Source organism: Panthera tigris, chromosome D2 (assembly GCF_018350195.1).
Source record: "Panthera tigris isolate Pti1 chromosome D2, P.tigris_Pti1_mat1.1, whole genome shotgun sequence".
NCBI classification, from domain to species: Eukaryota; Metazoa; Chordata; class Mammalia; order Carnivora; family Felidae; genus Panthera; species Panthera tigris.
In genome coordinates this window covers 48,787,305-48,814,354 of record NC_056670.1, presented here as the reverse complement: position 1 = coordinate 48,814,354, position 27,050 = coordinate 48,787,305, and the positions used below count along the sequence as shown (strand labels likewise).

The 27,050-nt window shown below is 43.1% G+C and overlaps 3 long non-coding RNA genes across 4 annotated transcripts; 2 read left to right on the top strand and 1 right to left on the bottom strand.

Moving 5' to 3' along the window:
• Positions 1-3,247: 3,247 nt before the first annotated feature.
• On the top strand, positions 3,248-14,345 carry LOC122231925. 2 transcript variants are annotated; one of them, XR_006209218.1, is made up of 2 exons: positions 3,248-3,605; positions 13,551-14,345. It is a non-coding gene; the product is annotated as an uncharacterized LOC122231925 (long non-coding RNA). The 2 variants fall into 2 exon arrangements; XR_006209219.1 differs by lacking the exon at positions 3,248-3,605 and adding an exon at positions 7,922-7,960.
• Positions 13,812-22,909, bottom strand: LOC122231926. Its single transcript, XR_006209220.1, has 3 exons — positions 22,824-22,909; positions 20,772-20,831; positions 13,812-14,014 (listed from the first exon to the last, which is right to left on the bottom strand). It is a non-coding gene; the product is annotated as an uncharacterized LOC122231926 (long non-coding RNA).
• On the top strand, positions 22,692-24,912 carry LOC102963834. The gene is made up of 3 exons (XR_006209217.1): positions 22,692-24,056; positions 24,305-24,363; positions 24,879-24,912. It is a non-coding gene; the product is annotated as an uncharacterized LOC102963834 (long non-coding RNA).
• Positions 24,913-27,050: the final 2,138 nt, after the last annotated feature.

Here is a 27,050-nt window from a genome sequence, read left to right as displayed (position 1 = left end):
GGGAGACACAGAGTCGGAAGCAGGCTCCAGGCTCTGAGCTGTCAGCATAGAGCCCTATGCAGGGCTGGAACTCACAGACCACGAGATCATGACCTGAGACGGAGTCGGTCGCTCAACCCACTGAGCCACCCAGGCGCCCCATAAATGTAAATTTTACCAATAAAAATTTAACATCCGTATTGACATGTGCTGTAAGTGGAAAAAACACATCAGGTTTCAAAGGTCTAATCCAGTAAAAAATAATATAAAATGTCTCATTGATAATTTTATACATTGACTGCATATATAATATTTTAGATATACTGAAACAAATAAAAACATTAATATTAATTTTACCTGAGGGGCACCTGGGTGGCTCAGTTGGCTAAGTATCTGACTCTTGATTTTGGCTCAGTTCATATCTCACAGTTTGTGAGTTTGAGTCCCACATCAGCCTCTGTGATGACAGTGTGGAGCCTGCCTGGGATTCTCTCTCTTAAAATAAACAAACATTAAACAATTAATTTTACTTGTTTCTTCTTACTTTTGTAAATGCACCTCCTAGAAAAATTTTAAATTACATATGTGGCTCACATTATGTTTCTATTGGACAGTACTGCTATACTGGGAGCCTCCACTCCTACAGCATAATGAAAATCGCCAGATTCCAGAAGATAAACTTATCTCTGAGTCCCGGTTGTTTTAATATTTACACCCTCTGCTCTTAATATTTATATCTATCTTTCTTTTACTATGGGAGGATTCCCTGAATGAAAACTTCTAGTCACCTTTACAGCGAAAAGCTGGGCTGTTCTACCTAGTTCCCCAGTGACTATCTGGTTTCCATGTTTTCTTGGTGTATTACAGTCTTATGCCTTCCATTACAGTGTCAATTAACTCCTGTGCCTGGGGTGAAGGCTGGGGGCCACATGAGAAACACTTCACTGAGGAAAGCTCAGGAGATAGGCTCATGTGTTTTCAGAGTAAAAGTGGCAGTTTCCTTCTTCTTTAATTTGAAAATGCCTTGACACAACTTCTCCCATACCTTTGTGGTTCTTACCACTTACAGCTTCCATTCAGGAAGCAGTCAGGAATGCTGGAATGACTTATTTCCATGTCACAACAAAGTAGTGGGGCAGTACCTGGACCAGGTATGGTCACTTGCAGTGACTGATGGCTACACACCAGAGAGGTGTGTGGGGACCAAGGAAGGAACTCTGAAATGTTGGGTAGGGAAGAACCAAAAGCTGGAATTGAGGCAAAAGAGTTGTTGACTGTATTTTTGTCCCTCATACCTAGATCACTCAAGTTATAATAACTATCACCAGCGCTCTGAGTGCAAAAATAAAACTCTTTTCCTGGAGGATAATTGTTCATACTTTTTTTAAAATAAAATTTTTATTATGGGATTACTTTATTTTTCAAAGATAGAGTTTGGTTATTTAAAGCTTATTTATTTATTTTGAGAGAGGGAGACAGAGTAAGAATGAATAAACATGCAAGCGGGAGAGGGGCAGAGAGAGCGAGAGGGAGAATCCCAAGCAGGCTCAGCACTGTCAGCGCAGAGCCCCAACGTCAGGCTCGAACTCACAATCTGTGAAGATCATGACCTGAGCCGAAATCCAGAGTAGGACACTTAGCCGACTGAGCCACCCAGGCACCCCTGGGATAATTTTAAATCTACAGAAAAGGTGCAAAGATAGTATAGGGAATTCCTGCATACCCTTTACTATTTCTCTTATATTTAATGTCTGATATAACCATGGCACCTTTGTCAAAACTAAGAAATTCACATTGGTAGAATACTCTTAATCTATAGATTTTAATTTGGTTTTACCATTAATGTCTTTCAATGATTCTAGAACCCAACACACAAGCCACATTGCATTTCACATGCAAGCTTTTTATATACAAAGACCTTGCCCCATTTTACCATTCACCTTAATGTTTTGATTTCTCATTATAGCCTGTAAGGTTTTATTTTTTGTGTATGCTTACGTATAATTCTTTTTTTTAATTTTTTTCATTTTTGAAACGTTTATTCATTTTTGAGAGAGTGCAAGCAGGGGAGGGGCAGAGAGAAAGGGAGGCACAGAATCTGAGGCAGGTTCCAGGCTCTGGACTCTCAGCACAGAGCCTGACGCAGGGCTCAAATCCACGAATTGTGAGATCATGACCTAAGTCGAAGTCGGACGCTCAACCGACTGAGCCACTCAGGCGCCCCTGCTTACGTGTAATTCTGAAATAGGAGTTTATTCATATTGGTGATGCCCACCAAAGACTACGCGTAGTTATGATCAAACAATGAAGGATTAAAACAAAACAAAACAAAACAAAACAAAACAGGGGCACCTGGGTGGCTCAGTCGGTTAAGCCTGAACTTTGGCTCAGGTCATGTCCTCATGGTTCCTGAGTTCGAGCCCCAAGTCTGGCTCTGTGCTAACAGCTCAAAGCCTGGAGCCTGCTTCAGATTCCGTGTCTCCTTCTCTCTCTCTGCCCCTCCCCCACTCACACTCTGTCTCTCAAAAATAAACATTGAAGAAAAATCTTTTTTAAAGATGAAAAGCAAAAGAAGACTGCTTAGCAGCTTTTGCTACAGAAATATGACAACTTTTGGCCCCCCATACTGCTAATTACGACTGTGTACAAATTCAGTCTGTCTTGAGAGCAGAAACACTGGTGGCCTGGATGTAGGAGGAACTCAAACGACATCGAACTGGCGCTTTTCTCCAGCAATGAAGATCTTAGCGATGACATCCTCTACCCCAGCGCTTTGTCTCTGAGAACCGGGCCAGAAGCCAAAGCCCTGTTCTCCAGAGGAACCTAGAGCCAGGTGAAGCTACCTGACAGTGCGGAGTAGGAACCCAAGAGCTGGGAGCACAACCTGCACCCACTCCTCATGCTCTGCCCTCTGAGCAGCCTTTATGTCTCTGGTGTTCCTGGTTCCCTCTTTCTCCCTCGACAGGAAACGACTCCATATCTCCTCTCACGGTGGTCTTCTATCTAGACATCTTTGGGGCCCGCCCTTTGAAGTGCTTCTCAGTGGGCAGCCTCAGCGACTCAGGAATGTTCTGCGGCGCCACTCCCCTACCTCACTGTCCGCACCCACAGGCCCTGGCTCCGCCCACGCTTGGCAGACCAATCCCCGCTCCGTTTCAGGCGCGTCACAATGGCGCCCTCGCGGCCCCGCCCCCGGAGCCAGCCACTGAGGGCCTGCCCCGCCGCGCTAAGTCCTTCCCGCTCCATCTTCCTGGGGAAGAAGGTGGGGTTTGGCGAGAATATGGAAGCGGAGCGGGGGCGCGGGCTCCCGGTGCTGGTGCTCCCGGGTGCTGGGGGTGCAGGGTGGAGCGGAGACCCGGCAAGCCCAGAACAGCGGGGCTGCCGGAAGCGCTGCGTGTGCCCGAAGGGCGGGGGGGGGGGGGCGCTACCGCGCGCCAGACCCCACCCTTCGGAGGCCCCGCCAGGGGAGCAATGCCAGGGGTTTCCATGGTGATAATAAACAAGCGCCAACTGCCTTAGCTACAGATGCCTAGTCCCCAGTGTTCCATCCTTCCCTGGGTGCTCAGAGGGACGACCAAGGTGCGGAATGTGAAGAAGAGCGAGAGCGTGGAGACTCGGAGTCCGATGTGAGGGGCGGGACGGGCGGCGGGTCCGAGGCTGAGGGTCGTACAAGGGGGACCTGCAGAGAATTGGGCCCTCTGGGGGTGGGGACAATGGGACTGGGGTTTGGAGTGTGTGTGTGTGTGTGTGGGGGGGTCGTTGTAGAGCTAGCCAAGGTTCTTGGCTCCAGTGGGGGAATCGCTATTCTGTCTGGGGAGATGGAGACAGGAGGATCCAGAGGGACCAAGTGTGAGGAATCCCTTCCTTAGGGCAGGGGTGTCAGGGAGGGGCAGAGAAAGGGGGAGACAGAATCTGAAGCAGGCTCCAGATTTTGAGCTGTCAGCACAGAGCCCTGTGAGGGGCTCAAACTCAAGAACCTCAGGATCATGACCTGAGCTGGAGTCGGAAGCTTAACCAACTGAGCCACCCAGGTGCCCTATGATATTCCGTTTAATAAGCAGGCAACAACTTATTTCTTCACTATTCTGTTAAAGGACATATAAGTTATTTCCATTTTGGGATATGATAAACAATGGTACTTTGAACCAGCATATGTCTTCTGGAGCGCATGTGCCAGATTTACTTTAGATTATACCTGCAGTGGAATTCCTGGGTTATAGGGATTGCCCACATTCAACTTCGTCACATAAAGATACTATCATTTTATTTTATTTTTTTTAGTTTATTTTTGAGAGAGAGTGTGTGTGCGCAGGGAGGAGCAGAGAGGGAGGGAGAGAGAGAATCCCAAGCAGGCTCCATGCTATAAACACAGATCTGGACTCGGGGCTCAATCTCACGACCCTGAGATCATGACCTGAGCTGAAATCAAGAGTCGGTCGGTCGCTTAATGACTGAGCCAGTCAGGCACCCCCATAAAGATACTTTCTAAAATAGTCGTACCAATTTACCTCCCTAACCCCAGTGGGATTGCTAGATTATAAAGTATTTAACTTTATAAGCAATTACTAAACTTTTCCAGTGTGTGTACCATTTTGCATTCCCATTAGCAATGCATGAGAGTTCCAGTTGCTTTACATCTTCACTAGTACTTGATATTGTCATTTTAGAAACTTAAAATATTTGTTCTAGCCATTCTAATGGGCTATATGGCCATATTTTATCATGGCTTTAATTTGCATTTCACTAATGGCTAATGATTATCTTTTCATGAACTTAACTTGTCATCCCCATATCCCTTTGTACGTATCTGAATAAGTGTTTTTCCCATTTTTAAAAATTGGGTTGAAGGGGCGCCTGGGTGGCTTGGTTGGTTAAGCGTCCGACTTCGGCTCAGGTCATGATCTCACGGTCCGTGAGTTTGAGCCCCGCGTCGGGCTCTGTGCTGACAGCTCAGAGCCTTGAGCCTGTTTCAGATTCTGTGTCTCCCTCTCTCTCTGCCCCTCCCCTGTTCATGCTCTGTCTGTCTCTGTCTCAAAAATAAATAAACGTTAAAAAAAAAAATTAAAAAAAATTGGGTTGTTTCCTTCCTGTTGAGATCTGACAGTTCCTTATACTTTCTAAATACAGGTCCAGATGAGTGATTTACAAAATTTTCTTCCAGAGGCCCCTGGGTGGATCAGTTGGTTAAGCAACTGACTCTTGATTTTAGCTCAGGTCTTGATTTCAGGGTTGTGAGTTCAAGCCCCATGTTGGGCTCTGTGCTGGGCATGAAGCCTAATTTAAAAAAAAAAAAAAATTCTTCCAGTTTATAGTTCATCTTCTCTTAATATTGTATGGGGTGCCTGAGTGGCTGTTGGTTAAGTGTCCAACTCTTGATTTCAGCTCAGGTTATGAACTCATGATTTGTGGGTTTGAGTCCCACATTGGGCTCTGCGCTGACAGTGTGGAGCCTGATGGGGATTTTTTGTCACCCTCTCTCTCTGCTCCTCCCCCACAGTATTGCAGGCAGAAAAGTTGTTTTTTTTTTTTAATGTTTATTTATTTTTGAAAGAGAGAGAGACATAGTGCGACTGGGGAAGGGGCAGAGAGAGGGAGACACAGAATCCAAAGCAGGCTCCACATGGGGCTCCAACCCACAAACCGCGAGATCATGACCTAAGCAGAAGTAGTTGTTTAACCGACTGAGCCACCCAGGTGCCCCCAGAGCAAAAAAATTTTTAATTTTGATGAAGTCAAGTCTGTCAACTTTTTCTTTTATGGATCTTGCTTTTGGTATTATATCTATTTGCATAACACTAGGTCTTGATTTTTTCACCTATATTTTCTTTTAAAAGTTTTATACCTTTACATTTTACATTTAAGTTTCATTCTGAGTTTTTTGTTTTTGTTTTTAATGAGGTGTGAGATTTAGTTCAAGGTTCTCTCTGTTTTTTTTTTTTTTTAATTAAAAACCACTTTTTTAAATTTTAAGTAAACTGTACCCTACACGTGAGGCTCAAACTCAGGATCCCAAGATCAAAAGTTGCTTGCTCTACTGACTGAGTCAGCTGGGCACCCCATCTTTTTTTTTTTCTTTATAGATATGGGTATGAAGAAAAATGGCTATACAATTGTTCTAGCACCATTGTTGAAAAGACTATTTCTCTCCTGAATTGCCTTTGCTCCATTGTAAGAAATCAAATGGCCCTGTCTGTGTGGGTCTAGATCTGGACTCTTTTCTCTGTTCTGCTGACTTACAGGAGCCACCCCCCCCCTTTTAAATGTTTATTTGTTTGTTTATGTATTTAGAGACTGCGCATGAGCAGGGGGAGGGACAGAAAGAGAGGAGAGAGAGAATCCTGAACAGGACCCATGCTATCAGGCTATCAGTGGGGAGCCCAACTCAGACTGATCCCAAGGTTTGCGAGATCATGACCTGAGCCGAAATCAAGAGTCAGATGCTTGGCTGACTGAGCCACCCAGGCTCTCCTCATATACATTTTAGAACAGTTGTTTATATTTTATAAAAAATATTGCTGGGATTTTGATAGGAAATATGTGAAACCTATATATCATTTTGGGAGAGAATTGACATCTGTCTTTGCTATGTTGAGTCTTCCAATCTCTGAGCATAGTACGTCTGTTCATTTACTTAGATCTTAGATTTCTTTCATAAGTTTTTTGTAGTTTTTAGCATACCAGTCCTCCATATGTTTTGTTATGTTTGTTAAATACCTAAGTAATTTTGATTTTGCTGAGCTATCATAAATGGTATTGTTATTTAAAACAATATTTGTTAATTTGAGAGAGAGAGTGTGAGCAGGGGAGAGGGGTAGAGGGACAGAGAGAGAGAATCCTAAGCAGAGCATGGAGCCCTATAGGGGGTTCGGTCTAACCACCCTGGGATCATGGCTGGAGCTGAAATTGAGAGTCAGCTGCTCAACTGACTGAGCCACCCAGGTGTCCCAATAGTATTATATTTTTTAATTAGATTTCCACATATTTTATTGCTACTATAAAAAATACAATTCATTTTTTTAAATGCATTGCATTCTTTAAAAAAAATTAGTGTTTATTCGTTTTTGAGAGACAGAGTGCAAGCAGGGGAGGGGCAGAGAGAGGGAGACGCAAAATCTAAAGCAGGCTCCAGGCTCTGGGGTGTCAGCACAGGGTCCAACACTGGGCTCGAACCTGCGCACTGTGAAATCATGACCTAAGCTGAAGTCAGACACTCAACTGAATGAGCCACCCAGCTACCCCTGAGATAGCTAGTTTTATAGGAAAACTCCACTGACTGAAGTCTAAGCTTATACAATGAGCAGCTGTTATTACAGAAGTGGAAGCTGTGTAACAGATTTGCACCATGAACTTGTGAAATCAGTATTTTTTAAAAATTGCCTTTTTAATATTTTGTAATGCCGGGGCGCCTGGGTGGCTCAGTCGGTTAAGCGTCCGACTTCAGCTCAGGTCATGATCTCAGGGTCCATGAGTTCGAGCCCCGTGTCGGGCTCTGTGCTGCTATCTCAGAGCCCGGAGCCTGCTTCGGATTCTGTGTCTCCCTCTCTCTCTGCCCCTCCCCTGCTCATGCTCTGTCTCTCTCTGTCTCAAAAATAAATAAAACATTTAAAAAAAATTTTTTTTTAATATTTTGTAATGCCTCAAAATGTCTCTTGCATTTTGAGCTTATTTCAATTTATATTGTGGTAGTGTAAGTCAGCAATTATATATGCATATTAAAATGATTATGTGAAATAAAACTTTTATGCCATGATGCTCTAAACACAGTCAAGAGACATGCTTTTGAAAAATTCAATTATAGCTATTAGAGTCATAATATTTTAAGATTTTGATTTTTTTCATTCTAATATATATATTTTAAGTTTTATTTTTATTTAAGTAATCTCTATACCCAACGCGGGGCTTAAACTCATGACCCCAAGATCAAGAGCCGCATGCCCTTCCAGCTGAGCCAGCCAGGTGCCCCCTAATCTTTTCTTCTAAGGTAAGTTAAGGTTTTATAACATTAAATTTGAAAATTGAAACATAATATTCATACTGTAGGGTTTTGGTCTTTGTGATTATATGAAATTGTGAAGCCTCAATTTAAAACTTTCTTTTTACTGTTAGTTTATTTTAGGTGTGTTTTGCTGAGTGAAACACTTAACTAAAATTTCTATTACCAAATTAAAATAAACGATTTTTCACAGAAAGGTTCATAGGACTCAGGATATAGTCGTACTTGTGGCTAAGATATATTTACATTATGAGGATGCAAAACAGAATCAGCAAAAGTTCATGGGGTGATGTCTGGAAGAAACCAGGCCTGAGCTTCCCAGAGTCCTCTTAGTGGAGTCACACAGGATGCTCTGAATTCTCCCAGCAACAAGTTGTTGTTATGAGGGAAGCTCACCAGAGCTAGGAATTCGGGATCTTTCTCAGAAGTCAATCACGGAGGCACAAAGTACCAGTGTTACTCGGGGCAGTCACTGAAATCCCAGACGTCCAGAAGGAAAGCAGGTGGTCAGCATACACGTTTGTTTAGGTGCAGTGAGCTACCCTTACCATTTAGGGAAAGTTTTTTATAAGTGTAGGCAGCCATTTACCAGGCATGTTCTCAGATACCAGCCAAGGGCTGGCCTTGCAAGCAGGCCTTGATAAAGTTAGCAGGCTCAGGCCTGCTGTGTTAACTCTTTGGCATGAAATATAAATGGCATAAACAAACCAATTAAACAACAGCAATTGTTGGAATGGCTTTAAAAAAGACCCAGTATCTACAAGAAAATCTGTATAGGGAGTTTTAGATAAAGGGATAGGAAAAGATATAACATGGAACAGTAAACAAAAATCTGAAGTGACTGTATTAATATCAGACAAAGTAGACTTCTGAACAATGAAAATTACCAGGGATAAAGAGAAACAGTATATAATGAAAAAAGAACTGAATAGCCAAAACTATTTTAAGTGAGCTCTATGCCCAGCGTGGGGCTCAAACTGATGACCCAGAGATCAAGGGTCACACACCCCACCAACTGAGCCAGCCAGGGGCCTCACCAAAACTTTTGTTTTTAATGTTTATTTATTTGTTTTGAGAGAGAGAGAGGATGAGCAGGGGAAAGGCAGGGAGAATCCCAAGCAGGCTCTGTGCTGTCAGTGCAGAGCCAGACCTGGAGCTCGATCTCAGGAATTATGAGATATGACCTCAACTGAAATTAAGTCAGGTGCTTAACCGACTGAGCAACCCAGGCACCCCCTTGCCAAAACTGTTTTGAAAAAGAAGAATAAAGTTGGAGGAATCATACTACCTAATTTTAAGGCTTCCTATAAAGCTATAAGAATTAAGATAGCACGGTATTAGTGAAGGGATAGATTAGTGGAACAAAATAGAGTCCAGAAATTGACACAAATATGGCCAACTGATTTTTGACAAAGTTTCAGAAATTCAGTGGAAAATGGATAGTCTTTAATAATTCAGTGAATTAATTAATAATTAATTAATAATTAATAATTCAGTGCCGAATGATTGGATATCCATATATGGATAAAATAAACCCTAATTGAAACTTCACGCCTTATATTTTAACTCAGATCACAGATCCAAATATAAAACTATAAAATGATTTATAGTTTAACCTCCTTAGGGACCCTGTTGAAGTAACAGCAATTAAAATATATTCTATGAGCACCTCCCTTATGGTCTGTGTAATGGTAATATCACCGCTATTGTTTTATAAATGGGGAAACAGAAGCAAATGGAATATCAGTAACTTAAGGGTACCCAACTCGTAGATGTGTTTTGCAGTAATGTTTTATGAGGGATTTGTGTGACAAGTGAAGATGGTGGAGAAACAGGTAGGAAGCAATGGCTTAGAAGGCTCTCGAGAAGAGCGTCTCTGGACATTGGAAACTTGTTGCTTTTCCTGCTGATTCTGTTAATAAATCGTACAACTGCGCATCTGTATGGTGTTACCTATTCTGTTCCTTGGCCTTACTGCCTCAAAGGAAACACCATGATCCATGGGCTGGAAAGGTGAAGCGGTTCACCCTCTGCTGGCCTGTGTCAGCTGTCCTGGGATTGGACCCAGCTAGACTGTAGAGTGCTCAGATGCACCCCCACCCCGACCCATGTCCTTGCCTTACCCCGTTTACCAAGTTCTATTTTGTATCTCTCCACACCGTTTTGAGTTTGTCCTTATAAATGTCATGCTCTTCTCAGCAAATACCTCGATGCTTCTATATTTATTACAATACGACTAGAATTTAGTCACATTTTATCAGATTACTGGGGAGTAGGAAAGTTTTTGGGTAATTAAATAGTTCAAATATCTTGCTAGTATTTCAGTAGTTTTTTTTTTTTTTTCTTAGTTTGGTTTTCAATTTGTTTTTAAATATTTTATTTTTTTTAAGTAATCTTTACACCCAACATGGGGCTCAGACTCACCACCCCAAGATTAAGAGTTGGGTGCCCTACTGACTGAGCCAGCCAGGCACCCCCCATTTGTTTTAAAAAAAATTTTTTTAACGTTTATTTTTGAGACAGAGAGAGACAGAGCATGAACGGGGGAGAGGCAGAGAGAGAGGGAGACACAGAATTGGAAGCAGGCTCCAGGCTCTGAGCCATCGGCCCAGAGCCCGACGCGGGGCTCGAACTCACGGACCGCAAGATCGTGACCTGAGCTGAAGTCGGACGCTTAACCGACTGAGCCACCCAGGCACCCCTAAAACTTAATTCTTTTTAAATAGATAATCTACTTTTGTTTCTTGAATTATTGCATTGATAAAAATTTGTGGACAATATCAGCAATAGTGATAGTAAATAGCCTTGATTGGTTACCAGATTTAATTGGAGTTCTTTTGGTGTTCCATCATTAGCTAAAATGTTGCAGGGGGCTATCAGAAACCTTTAGTTCTGTTACAAGATTGTATTCTCTCCATGCTCCTTTTCTAAAATCACCTTCAGAGTCTCATGGCATCTTATCTATATTCCAGTCACAAGATCCCTCTTTTGGTTATTAATTTTTTTAACGTTTGTTTATTTTGAGAGAGAGAGAGAGAGAGAGCGCACGAGCAGGGAAGGGGCAGAGAGAGAGGGAGAATCCGAAGCAGGCTCCTGGCTCTGAGCTGTCAGCGCAGAGCCCCATGTGGGGCTCGAACCCACGAACTGCGAGATCATGACCTGAGCTGAAGTCAGAGGCTTAACCGCCTAAGCCGCCCAGGCACCACCCCAGCCCTCTTTTGGTTATTAATAAAATCCAGGATGGGGCATTTGGGTGGCTCCGTCAGTGAAGTGTCCAACTCTTGATCTTGGCTCAGGTCATGATTTCGGTTCATGAGCCTGCTTGGGATTCTGTCTCTCCCTCTCTCTGCCCCTTCCCTGCTTGTACTCTCTCTCTCTCTCTCAAAATACATATATAAACTGAAAAAAAAAATAAAGTAAAATCCAGGGAGATGATTTACCATCTCAGTCACTCCTCTGAGACTTTCTGCCTCCTGACATGATCATGATCTGTGGCAAGGAGACAGGCTACTTGTCTTTCCAAGGCTGCTGTACAAATTGCCATAACCCTGGTGGCTTAAGACGAAAATTCTCTCACAGGTCTAGAGGCCAGAAGTCTGACATCAAGCTGTTGGCAGAATTGGCTCCTTCCGGAAGTTCTGAAAAGGGGCCCATCCCAGTCCTCTGTCCTTCTGGTGGCTGCTGGCAATCCTTGGTATTCCTCGGCTCGTGACTGCCCTACAGTCTCTGCCACCATCTTCACATGGCCTTTTCTCCCTGTCTCTCTGTATGTATGTCTTCTGTGTGTCTCTGGATGTCTGTAAGCTCTTCTGTATGTCATAAGCTCTCTGTGTGTCTTCCCTTTTCCTGTGTCTTATAAGGACACCTGTCGTTGGATTTAGGGCCCATCTTAAGCCAGGATGATCTCATCTTGAGATCCTTTAATTATGCCTACAAAAACCCTTATTCCAAATGAGGTCACCTTCACAGGTTCCAGGGATTAGTTAGGACTTGGGCATATCTTCTTGGGAGGCCGCTATTTAACTCACTATACTACCAATGTGTTTACTAAATATAATAACTTGCCCAAGCCCCGGTTTTGGCCAGGAATGGTGCCAGGCACTGGAGCTAGAAAGATGACTAAGGAATACCTTTTTAAATATCACAGAGTATAATTCCAAGAAAAGATATAAAAACCCTCAGGCCCTTATAATGAGATGTAAGTATAATGAAGAGATAAATACAAACCCTGTGGAAACACAAATTAGGAAACTCACAAAGGTACTCCTTAAAAAGATCGTGTCTGGGCGCCTGGGTGGCTCAGTCGGTTGGGCGTCTGACTCACAGTCTGTGGGTTCGAGCCCCATATCGGGCTCTGTGCTGATGGCTCAGAGCCTGGAGCCTGCTTCTGATTCTGTGTCTCCCTCTCTCTCTGCCCCTTCCCTGCTCATGCTCTGTCTCTCTCTGTCTCAAAAATAAATAAAAACATTAAGAAAAAAAATTTTTTTTAAAAAGATCGTGTCTGCCTAAAACTGCCCTATCTGATATGAAGCCACATGTAGCTGTTGAGCACTTGAAATGTGACTACTGTGACAAAAGAACGGAACTTTTCCTTTTCCTTTCTTTCTTCTTTTTTTTATCTTTTTAAGTAACGTCCATCCTGGGTGTGTCACTCCCCAATGCAAGGCTTGAACTCACAAGCCTGAGACCAAAACCTGAGCTGAGGTCAAAAGTCAGACGCTTAACCGACTGAGCCGCCCTGGTGCCCCTCCTTTCAATTTTAATATAAGTTTAAACACAGATATTTGATTCAGTTACTGGAAAGCTTTTAAGTGGGCCTGGAATAACTTGGTATATAAATATTTTTTCAATAGTAAACTTTATGAAATCTAAATATAGATCAAGCATTTCTCTTTTTTTTTTTTAAGTTTATTTATTTTGAGAGAGAGAGCAGGGGAGAGGCACAGAGAGAGGGAGAGAGAGAGAGAATCCTAAGCAGGCCTCACACCAGCAGCACTGAGCTCGAAGTGGGGCTTGAACCCACGAATTGTGAGATCATGACCTGAGCCAAAACCAAGAGTGAAACCCTTAATCAATGTGCCACCCAGGTGCCCCTCAAGTATTTCTCGTATGTATGTATGTATGTATGTATGTATGTATTTTGCCCCTTAAGTCTTTCTGATGAAAATTTAGCATCTGAATTCAGATGCTCTTAAGTGTCATATACACAGCAGATATTGAAGACCCAGGACCAAAAAAAAGCTTCATTGTATTGTGTCCATTTCCTCATCTATGATACCTGATTGACAACACCTTCCCTGTGATGATCCTACCAGCAATCTATCTGGAGGAGAATTGTCAAATTTTCAATTTTACATCCTTTTATTATCAGAGCGTTTACGATGCCTACTAACGAATGGTAGGATGGAAGGGGAGTAGAGTACTAGAGAAGAATTCCTGGGTCACGGAGTAAAAACTGGACGAGTTCTCTGAGGAGCAGGACAGCAGTGTGCTAAGAACAAGGGACTACAGGGGCACTATGGGATCTACTTCTCAACCCCACCGTCTGATCTCTTCTTCCTACTTTACCTTCCTCCAGCCCCTCTGGCTTCCTTGCTGTCTCCAGATCACACCAGTCATGCTTACAATGATCTGATCGCAGATGCCAACACGCTTCACTCCCCTGCCTCCTTCAGAGTTCTACCCAAATGCGACTTCATCACATGGGCTTTCCTCTGAGTCCTACGTAAAAGGCTCCGCCACTCACCACACATCAATCTTCATCCCTCTGCTTTATTTTGCATCACTACCACACGGCATATTTATTGTTGATTTTCTGTCCATTAAAATGGAAGCTCTATGAGAGCAGAAAGTTTGTCTTGTTTATTGCTTCATCCCCAGAAGCTACAGTGTTTGGATGTAAATGAGTGAATAGATTGGGCCGGGAGCAGAGTAACTGGGTTCCAATCCTTTCTCACCGTGGTAATATGGACACGTCTGTCAATCATTCTTGCATTTCGGTTTTCCCATTCGCAAGTAAGGGATGATTACTCTTCTCTCAGCCTAGATGAGAGGATTAATGGAAGAAGGGGCGACTATTGTTTATAAGCATCTTCTACTGGGCATGCATTGCTGCAATTGATTTGCATATATTGTTTTTAAACCCCAGGTCAGCCTGATAAAATGGATATTAGTGTTCCCATTTTACAGATTAAGAAACTGAGACTCAAAGAGTTAGTGGCTTGTGAAATCCAAAGTGAAGAAAGTATGTGAAATAAATATTAGAAGTATGACACTGCAATAAAAAATGTGAAGTATCTTGGTAATTTTTATATTGGTTATATATTGGAATAATATTTTGAATATTTAAAAAATAAAATGTTATTAAAGTTAATTTCACCTGTTTCTTTTTTTAAAATGGGTTTTATTTAAGTAATCTCTACTCCCCACATGGGGCTCGAGCTCATGACCCCGAGATCAAGAGTCTCACGTTCCTCTGACTGAGCCAGCTAGGTGCCCCAAATTTCAACTGTTTATTGTTACATTTTTAACATGGCCCCTACAAAATTTAAAATTACATATATGGTTCACATTATATTTCTATTGGATAGCACTGCCAGGTCATTTTAGACCATTTCACCATTTTAGGTGAAAGGGAATCAGATCAGGGAAGAAAAAAATATTTCACAGAAGAGAAAGAGGTATTCTTGATATGATAATTAGTTTACTGAATAAATGTATAGATTTAGTTTTACCCCAATGTCATATTCTTTTTTTTTTTTTAATTTTTTTTTTTTAATGTTTATCTTTGAGAGAGAGGGAGAGACAGAGCATGAGCCGGGGAGGGGTAGAGAGAGAGGGAGACACAGAATCTGAAGCAGGCTCCAGGCTCTGAGCTGTCAGCATGGAGCCCGACGCGGGGCTCAAACTCAGGAACCACAAGATCATGACCTGAACTGAAGTTGGTTGCTCAACCAACTGAGCCACCCAGGTGCCCCGCCAATGTCCTATTCTTGTTAGACCCCCCTCCCTCACCTTTAAAAAATAACTAAGAGTGTGAAAGGGTAAGAAGGAAGAGTATTTACATACAGTCTCATTGGTAATCTCCACCGTCGGGCATGGAGAACAATCAGAACCTGATCATGTCTGAGACTTTGTCATTTCTAGATGTCCCTCACCCAGTGGTGTCCCCCTTCCCTACTTGTCCAGCTTAATGTTGATTCTCAATCATTATTAGTCCCTCCATTCTTGCTTTACCATTTGGTCAAACCCCGTACCTGGCTAACTTTGCCTATCATGTACCTCCACTCATGTAGCTGGACCTGGGTGACCATTCTGTCATTCAGATCACTTCAGATTCAGAAACAACTAATCTTCCTGATTTCTTCATGTGTTCAGCAACCGTACCATGTGACTATAGTCTAGTTTATCTTCCATCCTTCCAGGGGGCGCCTGGGGGCTCAGTCAGCTAAATGTCTGACTCTTGATTTTGGCTCAAGTCATGATCTCACAGTTTGTGGGATCGAGCCCCATTTGGGACTCTGCACTGACAGCACAGAGCCTGCTTGGGATTCTCTCTCTCCCTCTCTCTGTGCTCCTCCCTGCTCACACTGCCCCACTCTCTCTAAAGAAATAAATAAATATTTAAAAAGATCTTCCAGGGGCGCCTGGGTGGCTCAGTCGGTTAAGCGTCCGACTTCAGCTCAGGTCACGATCTCACGGTCTGTGAGTCCGTGAGTTCGAGCCCCGCGTCCGATTCTGTGTCTCCCTCTCTCTCTGCCCCTCCCCTGTTCATGCTCTGTCTCTCTCTGTCTCAAAAATAAATAAACGTTAAAAAAAAAATTAAAAAAAAAAATAAAAAGATCTTCCATTCTTCCAGATGCTTTAATTTATACTTATCTCATATATCAGTTATTTCAACATCCAGTACCTTCTCCTGTCCTGTGAGTAAGGAAACCATCCTCCCTGGTCTGAAAGGGACAGTCTCAGTCCGCTCCTATCATCTAGGCCTAGTGACTAATAGCAGTCATATTCATTCTCAAAAGCGTTCATATTTAGATGATAAGTTCAAAATCATCCTACTCTCAGCAGGTAACCAAACCTTTAGAGTTTCCCCATAATGATGACAATTCCATCTGCCCAATTACTCAGGCCCAAAAAGGTCAAAGTCATTTTTGACTCCTCTCTTTCTCTCACATCATACACTGTCAGAAAATCCTATCAGCTGTACCCTAAAATACATATTTCACTCCACTTCTCTCTGTACTGATTCGAGCAACCATCATCATTTTGTACATGAATTATTGTAATGGCCTCCCAATTGGCCTTCCTGCTCCTGAACTTCATCTTTTTCAGTCATATTCAGGACGAGGCATTTGGAAAGTGCCTGAAATGTACAGATTCTCAATAGATGCAAGTTACAGATGACTAGGGACCATAGCCTCCCATTTTAAGCATTTGCTTCAATATATACTAGAGGCCATTATCTCAAATAATAGAAAACATGGGCTTCTGTGCTGTGTCAGGCAGTAATATCCATGTTTACCAGTCAGCTGTCCAGCCAAAACATATGGTCCCTTAAAAGACCTCTAAAAGCAGAGGGCAGGGAACATGTGGTCTCTTATCCTGTGACTGGGAAAAGTAATTCCTTCCTCTCTCCTCCCGCATCCCTTTTGCCCACAGTGACATGTCAGTGTTTCTCTCCACCAAGTTCAAAAGCAGAATTTACTGGGCGCCTGGGTGGTTCAGTTGGTTAAGTGTCCAACTTTGACTCAGGTCATGATCTTGAAGTTTGTGAGGTCCAGCCCTGCATTGGGCTCTCTGCTGTCAGCTGGAGCCTGCTTCTGATCCTCTGTCTCCCTCTCTCTCTGCTCCTACCCCAATTGCTCCCTCTCTCAAAAATAAACATTAAAAAAAAAAAAAAAAAAAAAAAGCAGCATTCCCTGAGTCCATCTCTCACAAAATGCAACCCTCACACTGGAAGAGGGAAAAAAAATAGGAAAACTCACCAAGCCTGGAACTTGAACTTGTATAAAATATACATTCAACCATAAAAATGTATCTGGGCCATTTTTTAAACTATAAAGGATAAAACCAAAATTCAAGGGAAGAGTTGAAAAATGAAAGAGAAATGCAGCAAAACATCTAGAAGAGAAACATGGATGGGAGTAAAGGATTTCACACACACACACACACACACACACACACAGAGCCCTGATTGCATTCTACAGAGGACACCCTCACACCGTCATCTTCCTTCTGGGTGATTTGTCACCTTCAGTGATCCTGCCCCCATATTCACATTTTTGTATAGTCCCCTCCCACATCGAGTGAGGGTTGCCTATGTGATCAACAGGATGCAGACAAAGTGGCATGTCACTTCTGAGGCAAGGTTCTAAAGGACACTGTGGCTTCCGCCTCTCTCTCTTGGATTGGTTGCCCTGAGGGAAGCCAGTCGCCACGTTGAGAGGCTCACCCTGCAAGGAATTGAGGCGCCTGCCAATAGCCATGTGAGTGTGTCTGCCTGGGAGCAGATGCTTCAGGCCTGGCCAAGCCTTCAGGTGCCTGAGGCCTGGCTGAGAGTTGCTGTGCCACCTCAAGAGAGAACCTGAGCCAGAAGTGCACACATGAGCTGCTCCTGACGCTCAGAAATGGTGTGAGATAGTAAACATTTGTTGTTCGAGCCACCAAATTGTGGGTTATTTGCTAGGCAACACTAAATAATAAACTGCCTGCAAGCGTGTGACTCTGTAGCAATTTCCGAAGAACTGAATTGGGAAGGGGCACTGGTCCCACTATTTTCATTTATGCACAAGCAGTTTGCTGGATACCCTCTGAAATTCTGGACATCCACATATTGAGCAGACAGAAGTCTAACACAGTTACTTAGAAAAAACAAACCCAGAAAAACAGCATCACTTCCTTGGGACATTTTCATCCCTTTTATCACTTCCCTCATTTATGTGGATGCGTTCCCCTTCCGCAAGTTTCTCTGGCTGTAAATCTAGAGCCTCTTAAATGGTGACAGTGTCGAAATTTCCCTGGCAGCTCTTTCTTTTCTTTTTTTAAATGTTTATTTATTTATTTTGAGAGAGAGAGAGAGTGAGAGTGTGAGCGGGAGAAGGGCAGAGAGGCAGGGAGACAGGGAGACCGAGGATCCGAAGCAGGCTCTGCATTGACAGCAGAGAGCCCAATACAGGGCTCGGACCCACAAACCGCAAGATTGTGACCTGAGTCGAAGTCAGACACTTAACTGACTGAGCCACCCAGGTGCCCCCCTGGCCAGCTCTTCCTTCTGTAACTCTATGTTCAACTTGAATTTCATTCCAGCATTATAACTTTTGCTGTCTTTGCTGCAATTTCATCCTTGTCCAATTTCCTCTTAATTACTATTATTTTTTTTAATGCCACGGGTTGGTGTAATAGTCCGACCCATTTTTGACCTTTGACTGATGACTGTAAGGGTAGGGCTAACCGGTAGCCTTAAGAGATAACATCTTTGTTTTAACACCATAGGTTAAGAGATAACAGCCTTATCCTATCAATCAAGGGATGGATTAGCGCTTGATTGGATTGGGGCAAGGGCCTGTTTGAACTGTTTCCACCTGGGAACTATTCCTTTGTTCTGTTCCCAGGTGATAATAAGACGATGTGGTAGGCTATAAAAATTCTGTACTCTGGGGCTCCTGGGTGGCTCAGTTGGTTGAGCGTCTGACTTCAGCTCAGGTCACGATCTCACGGTCTGTGAGTCCGTGAGTTCGAGCCCCGCGTCGTCGGGCTCTGGGCTGATGGCTCAGAGCCTGGAGCCTGCTTCCGATTCTGTGTCTCCCTCTCTCTCTGCCCCTCCCCCATTCATGCTCTGTCTCTCTCTGTCTCAAAAATAAATAAATGTTAAAAAAAAAAAAAAATTTCTGCACTCCGGCTGTTCGAGACTGCACTCTGGTCAAGAGTGCCGGTCCCGATTGATCGGTTTGCCTTGCCTCTCATTGCAATAAACTTTGTTGTGACTGTCACCAGTGCCCGTAGCATTCTGTTTCAGGAGTCGTGTGGATGCAACAATGACAGCTTTTAAGCTCCACCAGTCTTCCTTCTCCTCCTGCCCTACGTCTGGGCAAGCTGATGTGAAAGCCCAGGTAATCCCCCTCTTTGACTCTGGAGGGAATTTCAAGTCACACAAGCCCATGAGCCCACATGTCAGTCCCACCCCTTAAGCCCAATAAAACCCTTAAGCCAGTCGTTTTAGGGCTCTCTTAAGCCGTTTTGGGACTTGCATGGAAACTATCCCTGTTCGCTCCAGAAAGCCTCATTAGATGAGTGATAAACCCTCTTTGTGCATGTGGGGTGCCATCACTTTTGACACCCAAACCCAATTTTGAATGGGAAGTCCATCTCCTTTCTTCTGGGTAATGTCAAAGATAAACCCAGCTGGGGTGCCTGGGTGGCTCAGTCGGTTAAGTGTCTGACTTCTGCTCAGGTCATGATCTCACGGTTCATGAGTTCGAGCCCTGCAACGGGCTCTGTGATGATGGCTCGGAGCCAGGAGCCTGCTTCAGATTCTGTGTCTCCCTCTCTCTCTCTGCCCCTAACCCACTCATGCTCTGTCTCTCTCAAAAATAAAATAAAAAAAAAACATTAAAAAAAAAAAGATAAATACAGCCAGACATTAGTTAAGGTGGTGAAAATAGACTTTATCCAGTAGTTACTGACAGTAGAGGAAAGGGTTGAGCTCTATTCTAATTTGTGCAGAAGTGATAGGATTTTTGTAAAGTTTATTTATTTTGAAAGAGAGAGGGAGAGAGTTGGGAGTGGCAGAGAGGGAGGAAAGAGAACATCCCAAGCAGACTCTGAGCAGCTCCCTATGTGGGGCTCAATCTCATGAACTGTGAGATCATGACCTAAGCCAAAATCAAGAGTTGAATGCTTAACCGACAGAGCCACCTATGTGCCAGGAGGTAATAGAATATTTTAAAAGGAGAATGTGGTGGGGGAAAGCAGAGGCTCAAGTAGAGTCAGAGAAGTGAAATATTAAAAAGTATAAATGCGATTAGGTCAGCTGCAGCTGTAATTATTTTAGAATTCTATCCTCGCACAGAGATTGGGAGACAGAGGCCCTATCCTTCCTGATGGATACACTTCAAGGAAATGGCTTTCAGGTTCTTGAAGAGACACTTCTGAGTTGGTGGTACATGTACATCTCAAAGGGACAGAGGAAGAATTCCTAATTAGTAAATGTTCTAAGAAAAGGAAGTTAGGGGCCTATCACTATTGGCTGGCACAAACAGCAAATTCTGGCAGAGTTGAGTTTTTTGGCCCAACATTTTAATGGTGTGTGTGTGTGTGTGTGTGTGTGTGTGTGTGTGTGTGTGTGACTGGCAGGCAGGGTAGGGAGGTGGGCATGGGAGTGGCTGGGGTCATCCCAGGGACACAGCCTGATGCCGGTAGATGCCATACTAGAGTTTGTCTCCCAGCAGAGGTCCAGATGGAATTATTATGTGCTGAGAGTTCTGCAATTCTCAGTAACCAAAACAGTTTACCAATGGGAGACAAAAAGCCCACACAACTCCAACTGTTGCTCTCTCAGTGTGAACTGAGTAACAGATTTAGTGACGGATTACCGGCAGACTTTGAAAGAAGGGATGTGACTTGTCACTGATCGTGATGTGCAGCCGTTATTAGTGATTTGTAGACTGAAGACCTAGCAGCTGAGATTCTACTTCATGCAATTCCTCAGTTAATATAAAGTGGTAGCTGAAATTGGAATCATATTGTTGTGGGGCCAGTGTTATTTAACTAAACCATAGTGACTGAAATTCACACATACCTGAACTGTGCAAAAGACTGCCGGTTAAGGATATTGCTGTCACATACAGGAATTTAAGTTCTGCAAATTTAAAATAATGTGAATAAATATTTCAAAGTTATATGTTATATACAAAGTTTAAAATAATGAAATTCTCTTAATATTTTAAAAAAATTGTTGGGAGTCATAGATTTTTAAAACTCTTGAGCAGCAAATTGAGGTCAATATTTGTTATACTACTATACAAAATCCCCTTTACCTTAAACACACAAAATTTAACTCTATCACATGTCAAGTCTCCTGTAAATGTTGCATATGTGTTTTGAAACATTCATTTTGTGATCTCCAGACTTGTGTTGCTACTTTAATATTCAGTGTTGTTAAAATTAAAAATCTTTCTTTTTTTAACCAACTAATATTTACTTAGGAGTAGTATTCGACCTTGTGCTGTAAAACATGCCTGAAAATTGATAGCTTTGGAATAAAATTTTGATTAAAAAATTTTTGTTTAAATCTTTATTTTTGAGAGAGAGAGAGAGAGAGAGGGAGAGAGAGTTCGAGCAGGGGAGGAACAAAGAGAGAGGGAGACACAGAATCTAAAGCAGGCTCCGGGCTCTGAGCTGTCAGCACAGAGCCTCACACGGGGCTTGAACTCACAAATTGCGAGTTCATGACCAGAGACCAAGTCAGAGCTTAACCCACTGAGCCACCCAGCTGCTCCAAATTTTGATTTTTAATACAATTCAAGTTTGATGGATTATGCAGTTGAATTGGTAGCTGAATTCTGTTAAATGCTCAGAAAATATGAAGTAGAATTAAAACAAAATTTCTGTATCCTATTGGTAGATTTATGCTCTTTCAGAATGCACTCACTACACTTATTCCAATGGGAAAATTAGTACTCAATTATCTAGAGAGTAAATCTTGTCTTATTTTCACTTACACATTCTAATACACCACCACTATGTACTATAATATGTGGGTTCCATTGTTTTGGGTTTTGTTGAATCCTGGTTTAAAAAAAATAGTTTCAAAAAAACTTAACAAAACTTTTATAAGAGACATTTTGGAACAGTTGGGGAAATTTGAATATGGACTTGATATTAAATGGTTTTTATGGAATTAGTGTTAAATAGTATAGGTGTGATAATGTTATTGTGATCTCGCAGGAATATGCCCTTAATCTTAGATGATACATGATGACATATTCAGGGCTGGTGTCATCATAAATGACTACACATCTAGATAAAGCAAACATGGCAAAATATTAACAGCTGTTGACTCTATGAGAGTTGTATTGTGTCCGCTCATTAAATTCTTTCGAATGTCCTATTTATTTGGAAGTATCAATAAGAAAGAGCCGGGACATAAACTGACCAAGAAAATGTTTACCTTCTTTACCGAAAACATGCTAGAATAGTCACGTCCTTAAAATGCCATTTTTGTAAAATGTCAGAAGACGGTGCACAGCCATCTAACGGAGATCAGGCTGTGTGTGATAGTCGTTTTCTTTCGGTTTGTATTTTTATTCATCTACAATTTTTGCGTATTGCAAGTAATTTTGAGAAGCTGGCACCATCATATTTTATCATTACTACTACAACCAACACGCGCAGCTCCAAGCTGCCGTGCCTTCCTGGGGGAAACTCTGCGGCCAAGGGCTTGTTTTCCTCCGCAACGCTCGCTCGGCTCGAAACCTCTCGAGACTTTCGTCCACGAGTCTGGGCTGGCCGAAGGTCGGCCTCATGCCCCCTCGCGGTTATAGCCTACGCGGCTCGGCACCCCCATCCCCCTCTAGGGCGGGGCGGGGGGGGGGGGGGTTCCTGCCGCGGGGCCTGATGGGAAGCGTTTTCCGGGTCTGCGGTTTGCGCCGCGCGGGAGCCGGGGGGAAGGGGTGGGGAGGGCGGGAGTTCTGGCGCATGCGTCGCTCGCGCGCGGCCTGCCCCTGGGCGAGGCGGGGGCTGGAGCGCAGTTGGGGAGCGGCGGCTGCGGAAGGGCGGGGCGTGGGCCTCGGATCCGTGCCCGCGGGAGTGGCCGTGCAGGCGGATCCGGATCAGATCTTTGTACGCTTACCGGAGCCTGATGGTTTTCAAAAAGGCCGCGATGGCGTTGGCCCTCCTGTTCTGAGGCCGCCGCGCGCTCGGCGATGCAGGGAATCCTCACCCTTCTGCTGTAACAGATTAGGAAATGGAGTCTCAGGCCCGCGAGTGCCTCGGATCGTGCAGCCCCGCGGGAGGTGGCGCTAGGAGGCGCGTCCACAACTGCCTCCTCCCTAAGAAATGATTCTGCCTAAATCCGGCTTTGTGTCCGACCCAGCACTGAGCCAGAGGGTATCGCTGTCAAGTATAACGTAGACTCCGCTTTATTGTGGGGCACTGGTATTTTGGGGATTCTTGGTGTCGTGAGGTTTCCTGGGTCACTCTTCATAATGGTTAGTTCTGGGCCTGGTCTGAACGAACTGTCCAGCCTGTGGTCCTAGTTTGGGGTTTTTGAAGGACCAGCCCAAGATTCTGGGGCCCAGGGAGCTCCAAGATTTGAGACCCTAATGGTAGGTTACAACTAAAATGATTTTGTCCCTGACATTCGTGTCCTGATTCCTAGGAACCAAGCTCTTGTAAAGAGGAATCCCACCTGTAAGATCGCCAGTCTGAATGGCGATCCCGGAGCAGGGCTGCAGAGCAGAGGAGGGCGAGGCAGAGAAAGAGCAGACTGTAGATTTGCAGGGCTAGTAGCAGTATGTGATCCTTGTGTTGTGCAAGCCACCCTTCAACCTTGACAACCTGAGGTCTGAGCCAGGTTTTAGGAGAGGTGAGTAAGGGCTAAGGCCAAAGGGCAAGCCTGCCAAGGAAAGGTCACTTCATTTGCAGGTTTGAGAGAGGATGGTCTGGGAGAAAGAAATACCACCTACCACCAAGAAAATTCTTTTTTTTGGGGGGGGGGTGGTGACGGCATTTTTCTTTTATTGAAGTATAGTTGACATACATTATATTGGTTTCAGGCATACAACATAGTAATTTGACAATTATGTACAGTACAAAATTCTCACCACGGCAGGTGTAGTTACCCTCTGTGGGTGACACTGGTTTTCAACCCACCAAGAAAATTCTGAGACCTAACAGACTTTGATGTCTTTCAAATGCTCCACCCTTTTCAGATCCTGAGGGGCCCTTATGCCACATGCGGCATTGACAGATGTGTTGCATCCTCTCCTCTGACTTCGCAGACTCAGAAGGTAGTGCAGGAAAGAACTTCTGGGTTACCTGTTTCTGCCTACAATGAAAGATGAAAAACACTGAGCCAGAGAGGGTAAATGTCAGGGTCCTCCTGTTCATGTGCGTTCTAACCAGTAGTCGGATTTTCAGATACAGTTAAGTCAAAACGGGCTTCCATCAAAAGACAGAAACTACTGTTGAGGTAGTTAAGGACCAAAGGATGTTCTCCTACAGGAGAACATTTTATCCAGCTAGTGAGTGGAGTTTTATAGGTGAGAGAATCCAGGGAGGTGCAAAGTAGGTCAGATCTCTTGTGATTATTTTTTCTTTCTTCTCCCCTAGCTCCACCTTTGTAGTTCCCTACATGTTTCCTAGTTCCATAGAAAATGAATAGATCTCAGGTGAGTTGTTTATTTTCCCTATTTTGTTTACTGTGACTGTATGAGGCTTTTAAGGGTCAATAGGTTAGAATGGAAATATAGAAATAGATGAAAATCAGCTTCAGGGAAAATAGCCAGGAGCGCATCAATATGAGGACAAAGTGGTGTGCAGAAATGTGCAGGTTTTATATTACAGCCAAATCTGTCCGATTCTTCTGATAGTCGTAGCAAAAATGCAGACATTTTCTGTTGCATGGTTTGAATTGGCCCCTGAAGAAACTGTCATGCTAATTCCTCAGAAGACATAAGAGTTCTTAAAAATGTTCCTGTCTTGTTTTTCCTGTGTAACATAGTAAATAATCTTTCAGTTACTATGAGAAGTAATGCAGTCTGCTGCCTATAATTGCTCCTCAAGGGAAGCAGGACACTTGTGCTAAAGGAGAACTCAGTCAGTCCAGGTTTCTAAAGGCCAAAACACCATGGTGCCATAGACCTCTTTCTTTTTTAAAAAAATGTTTGTTTATTTATTTTGATAGAGCATGCGCAAGTAGGGGAGGGAGAGAGAGGATCCAAAGTAGGCTGGAAAGCGCGGGACTTGATCCCATGAACTGTGAGATGGTGACCTGAGCTGAAATCAAGAGTTTGATGCCTGACCCACTGAGCCACCCAGGTATGCTCCCACCCCCATCGACCTTTTTCTGCCTAATCCAGGCATAGAACCAGGGGTGTCTCCAAAAAGAATGGATTATACCACCTTCAGATAATCTTTAATGATATGTATAGAGTGTGCAACAGATGGGTTAAAGGTATTTTCTGGCAAATGTTTCCCCATTTCCTTTCCATATTTCAAATCAAATCACTGTTGGATCTGTCTGGTAAGGGACATTAGTGATCTTATTATGGCAAATGTCATGGATACTTTAGTACTGAAGTTACTTTAATTAAGGTAATGCTCAGTGAATTGAGCATTCTGTCCAGTTTTTACGTTCATGTCCAGTCTCTCCTAGAATGTCTTGTTGGTTGTTTTCTGGTCTATTCCTCCTTCTGGAATTCTTTTCTGTCCTCTCAGTAGAGTCTTCTTCCTCTTTTTGCCTCTTATTGTTTCTCCCACAGTGTCTGTTATTGATCTCCTCACTCTCCAGTGATTGTCCTCACTCTCCTGGTCTTGCTGACTAATCTGTTCTCTCTGGAGATGTACCATTTGCTGGGATGCTTGAATCTGGCTCTCTGGTCCAGCCCTCTCCCCTACCTTAGACCTTAATGGCCAACTGTGAATGGCTCGTCTAAAGGCCCTTCATACTCTATAGATCCCCCCGCTGCCCTGCCACCCTTCTTTATTTCCTACTAAATGTTATTACCAGCCAGCTCATCATCCAGGTAACAAACATAGCTTTTGTTCTAAGCGCTGGACTTTGCCTGCAACCTACACATCCAGTTGGTAAATAAATCTTGTTACTTTCAAGTTGTTAATGTTTCTTTCTTTCTTCTTCTTTTTTTTTTTTTTTGAAATTGAAATTAAGTGCACAAATCGGAAGGGTACAACTTGAATTTTTCGTACACTATGCATCTGGGCGGCTATCACCCAGGTCAGAATAAGGGTCATTTTCTGCAATGCAGAAGAATTCCTTTGTGTTCTTTCCAAGACAGTACTTGCCCACTCTCACTCGAGGGGAACCATTATTTTGATTTCTATTAACATTTATTAGTTTTGTCTTATTTTAAACTTCATATAAATAGAATCATGCAATATATGTTCTTTTGTGTCTCATCTGACTTCTTTTACTGAGTGTTACGTCTGTAACATCATCCGCGGGTAGCACTAGTTTGTTTTTTTCCCACTGTATGACTCTACCACAGTTCATCCATTCTGCTCTAGATGGATATTTGGGCTGTTTTTAATTCTGGCTTTTGTATATGTCTTTTGGTGTACATATGCACTTGATTCTGAGGAATATAAACCTAGAAGTGGAATTGATGGGTCTTAGAACATATGTATGTTTGGCTTTGACAGATTTTGCCAGTGGTTTGACAAAATAGTTGTACTACTCTACCTTCCCACCAGCCATCCCCCAGTCCTGTTGCACTGTATCCTTGACCCTTGACAGCGTTTGATATTGTTTGTGAGGTTTCTTTTGTTTTCATTTTCTTTCTTTTCTTTTCAGTATTTGGTGAGTGAATGTAGTGGTATCTCATTGTGATTTTAATTTGCACTTCTCTGAAGGCTGATGATGTTGAGCATCTTTCCATATTAACTGACCATTCTGATATCTTTTTGTTGAAGTGTGTTTCAGTCTTGTCCATTAAAAATTTTGGTAGCTTGTCTTTGCTGTGTTAACTTGTAGGAATTCCTTGTATGTTCTTTATAGGAGTCCTTTGTCGGATACATGTACTGCAAATATCTTCTTTGAGACTTTTTCTGAATTTAATCAAGTCCAGTTTGTCGATCTTTTCTTTAATTGTTAGTGCTCTTTGTGTCCTGCTTAAAAAATCTTTGCCTGTCCAAAAGTCATAAGGGAATCCATCTGTGCTTTCTTCTAAAAGCTCGGATTGTTTTACTTTCACATTTAAGTGTATGATCCATTTTGAATTATTATATATAAATGCATACACATGTATCTTTCCCTGTCTCTTTTTTTGTCATGAGCTATGGCTATCCCGTTTTTGTAGTACCTTTTATGAAAAAGACTTCCTTTCCCACGAGAATTTTG